This window comes from Monodon monoceros, unplaced genomic scaffold (genome assembly GCF_005190385.1).
Source record: "Monodon monoceros isolate NGI ecotype Baffin Bay Population unplaced genomic scaffold, NGI_Narwhal_1 Super_Scaffold_3, whole genome shotgun sequence".
NCBI classification, from domain to species: Eukaryota; Metazoa; Chordata; class Mammalia; order Artiodactyla; family Monodontidae; genus Monodon; species Monodon monoceros.
In genome coordinates this window covers 27,643,828-27,648,323 of record NW_021703780.1, presented here as the reverse complement: position 1 = coordinate 27,648,323, position 4,496 = coordinate 27,643,828, and positions in this window count along the sequence as shown.

The following is a 4,496-nucleotide window of genomic DNA, read 5'->3' as shown; positions in this document are numbered from 1 at the left end:
TAGTAGGCTTTTATCAGATATATCTGCAATTCTGAAGAATAATTTTAGAGGTCTTGATACCTTAAACCAAAGAACATGTTAGAGGTAAAGACAGCCATCTGCTTAGTGTCCTTCACAACTTATTGTCCAGATAACCATTTATTCAGACAGAAAATTGTCACTAACATTGCTCTGATGACCATATGGTCTAACGAGAATGAGAAAGCTAAAGGAGAGAATAGGACAGATTGTTTGAAGTAAAGATAGTCCAGAAAATCTGAGAATATCATCAATGTTACTCTACTACAAGTTTTAGGCTATTTTGGTAATAATTTAACATGAAAATGTCTCTTTTCTATAGACATATGTAATGCGTACTGGCCACGTGGAGCTCTGCTAAAACATAATAAAATCTTGTATGTCTTTATTTTCTAAAAGTAATAGCATATTAGGGCTTCCCTAGTGGCGCAGTGGTTAAGAATCCGGCTGCCAATGCAGGGGACACGGGTTCGAGCCCTGGTCCAGGAAAATCCCACATGCCGCGGAGCAACCAAGCCCGTGTGCCACAACTACTGAGCCTGCACTCTAGAGTCTGCGAGTCACAACGACTGAAGCCTGCGCTCCTAGAGACGTGCTCCACAACAAGAGAAGCAGAGAAGCCACCGCAATGAGAAGCCTGCACACCACAACGAAGAGTAGCCCCTGTGTGCCAAAACTAGAGAAAGCCTGCGCGCGGCAACGAAGACCCAACACAGCCAAAAATTAAAAAAAAAGAAAAAGTAACAGCATATTAGAATTTAACAACTGAGAGTCAACCAATAGAAGTACACATTACATGAATTCATGGCACTTATCTGAATTGATATTTTGTGCACGGTCTCAGAATCAAAAGGATATTCGAGTAATCCTGAAAGAAGTTATTAAATTCTGCATTTCTTTGTTAAAGGACTTTAACGGAATCTGTATATTGCGTTGTGTATAAATATTCCTAATATCATTCTCTGATCTCATGGTAAATGGAAAGAGAAGGTCAGTATAACAATAAGAGGTTCAAGTGCAGAGGGAGGAAACATGCCATGAAGAATTAGTAACTTAAAATGAGTTAGGGTGAATTAGGGATGGATTTACTGAATAGAATTCAATAACAATCTCATATCCAAGGTCATAGTCTAGCTTCACTGCTAATGAATTGCTCATTTTAGCACAAACGCAGTACAGTTCATGAACAATTATCAACATTTAGTTTTATCAACCATAGATCACAATCACAAAGGATGACATTAGGTGCATCTAAGTAGATTATTAAAGAAATTTTGTTTATAACACCTATGGGTTGCCAGAATGGGCATCATTTCGAATATTTTCAGGGAAATAGAATAATCCTGAACTTAGGGAGACACCTACAGGTAGAGTAGAAAAATCAAATAACATAAAAGGAGGATCTGAGAACCAGAAAACAATAATATTGTTTAATCAGGAAAACCAAAATAATTTTCTTTGAAAATAGTTTTGAATGCTGAGAGCATTTTTCATAATGATAAGCACAAATTATATAAGAATATCTTAGTAGAAAAAATATATATATATTTTTTTAATTTTATGTCTCAACTTTAAGGTACTTATAAAAATCAAACTTCGTCAAATGGTCTAAAGCATGGTCCATAATTGTTGGAAATGGGTCAGGATTTATCTATTGGTAGAAATAACATTAGTTGCTATCACCATTACTATTATCATCATCATCAATGCTTACTGAGTGTCTACCAAATAGCAACAAGTATATTTAGATATTCATCACTTTGGTAAGTTCTTTTTCCTCACTTAAAATAAAAATACTCCTGGTTGGACTTCCCTGCTGGCACAGTGGTTAAGAATCCGCCTGCCAATGCAGGGGACACAGGTTCAAGCCCTGGTCTGGGAAGATCCCACATGCCGCGGAGCAACTAAGCCCGTGCGCCACAGCTACTGAGCCTGCTCTCTAGAGCCCATGAGCCACAACTACTGAAGCCCACGCGCCTAAAGCCTGTGTTCTGCAACAAGAGAAGCCACCGCAATGAGAAGCCCAGACACCGCAACAGAGTAGCCCCCGCTCGCTGCAACAGAGAAATCCCGCGCGCAGCGACGAAGACCCAAAGCAGCCAAAAATAATAAAATAAATTAATTTTAAAAAATAAAAATACTCCTGATAAAACAAACATGGTCAGTGCCAGCAGACATTTATGGCTTAGTGTAAATGATTTTATTAGGTTCTTTCTTAAAGAATTTTGAGTAGTATGAAGTGGATAGGAATATACAGATACTACTGTCTGTGAATATACACCTAGAGCTGTTGAACAGCCCCCCATCCCCACCCCATTAAATGAATCCCCACTCCCTGAAATGGAAATCAGAAGAATTCATCCGGTTTTCTTTTGTTGCTTATCCCTCCTACTTCTATGCAAGTTTTGCTCAGAAAGGCTGCATCTTCGAAGCTCTCCTCCACTGCCTATATTACTATTATAATATTCATATTTATATAACACTTATATTTCCATCAAAGGAAAGGATTTGACATCTTCAGATGCCTAGAGACATCATTCTAGTATACTTCCAAAGCCAGAAAAGCTTCTAAAGCTCTGGTATTGACCAAAAAATCATTAGAAAACAAATCCTGTAATTCTGACTTTTCCTAATGTTGACATTATGCCAGTGTATCCAGTCGTGAAATCACCGCACATCAAAAAAGGTCCACAAAAGAACAACTAAAATGGGTGAGAGGAGAGCAGATTCCACACAGCAAATACCTAAGGATCAAGAGCCTTTTTTTTTTTAAGACAAAAGTCAGATTCTGTCGATTCAATCTTCCAAAAATAAGATCATAGTCTCTCCATCTTTGCCATCTCTGAGCAGCACCTAAGCAGCAGATAAGCTTACTTAGAATTTCTGTATTATATTATTGTAACAGTCTCTCAATTCTTATCTCCAGTCTCGACTCCATTAAAAGGCATCTTCCACACAGCTGTTATGCTGAAACAAATCTCATCAGATTATTTCCCTGGTTAAAACCCTTCTATGAATCTCTTTCTTTATCTTCAGGATAAAGTCCAAATCCCTGAACTGTACAAGCCTCTACAAAATCGGTCAGCGCCTACCTTCCCAGTTTCATGACTTAACATTCATTCTTGTTTAATAATAACAACTAACATTTATAAAACATGTACCATATGTACCATATGCCAGGGCTGTCCTAAATACTTTTTTGTTGTGGTAGAACATACAAAACATAAAATTTACAATGTTAACCATTTTTAAGTGTAAAGTTCTGTGGCTTTAAGTACATTTACATTGTTGTGCAACCATCACCACCTGAAACTCTATACCCATTAAATATTAATCCCCCGTCCCTGCGCTCCCCAGGCCCTGGCAAGCACCATTCTACTTTCTGACTCTTCTAGGTACCTCATATAAGAGGAATCATTCAATATTTGTCCTTTTGTAACTGGCGTATTTCACTCAGCATAACGTCTTCAAGATTCATCCATTATTACGTGTGTCAGAATTTCCTTCCATTTTAGAAATAAGCTGAATAGCGTTCTGTTGTATGTATATACCACATTTTGTTTATCCATTCATCTGTCAGTGGACACCTGGGTTGCTTCTACCTTTTGGCTATTGTAAATGATGCTGCCATTAACATTAATATACATAGGTTAATGTACAAATATCTGTGTAACTCCCTGCTTTCAATTCTTGTGCATGTATACCCAGAAGTGGAATTGCTGGGCCATATGGTAACTGTTTAATTTTTTTGAGGAATAATATCACCTTCCACAGCAGCTGTATAATTGTACATTCCCATTAGCAATGTCAAAGGGCTCTGTGACAGTTAATTTTATATGTTGACTTGACTGGCCATGGGGTACCCAGATTAAACATTATTTCTAGTTGTGTCTGTGAAGGTGTTTCTGGCTGAGATTAGCATTTCGATCAGTGGACTTGGCAAAGCAGACTGCCCTCCCCAATGTGAGTGGGCAACATCCAGTCTGTTGAGGGCCTGGAGGAGGAAGGAGATTGGAGGAAGAAGGAATTCACCACTTTTTTCCATCTCACTAACTGAGCTGGGACATCTCATCTCTCTGGCCCTTGGACTGGGATTTACACCACAGGCTCCCCTGGTTCTCAGGCCTTCAGGCTCAGACTGAATCACACCACTGCCTTTTCAGATACAAACACCCCCGGTTCACATCATCATTCTGGAGGAAGCCATGTTAACAGCCTGAGCACTTTCATTCTAGGGACTATTCATAAAGATCCACTCTCCTGAGTCTTAAGCCAAGCCTAGCAATAACAGGCTCACGTGTTCACATTCAGGAAGAAAGTAAAGTCAGACCTGAAGGAATATTCTGCCATTCCCCCCCCCGCCTCCCCATTCCAACTTTGGGTCTGATTTAAAACACTTACGAAGTAATTCTGGTAGAATTTGGCTGAGGACTACAATCACAATATAGTCCCTACATAAACACTCCCATTATTTTTTC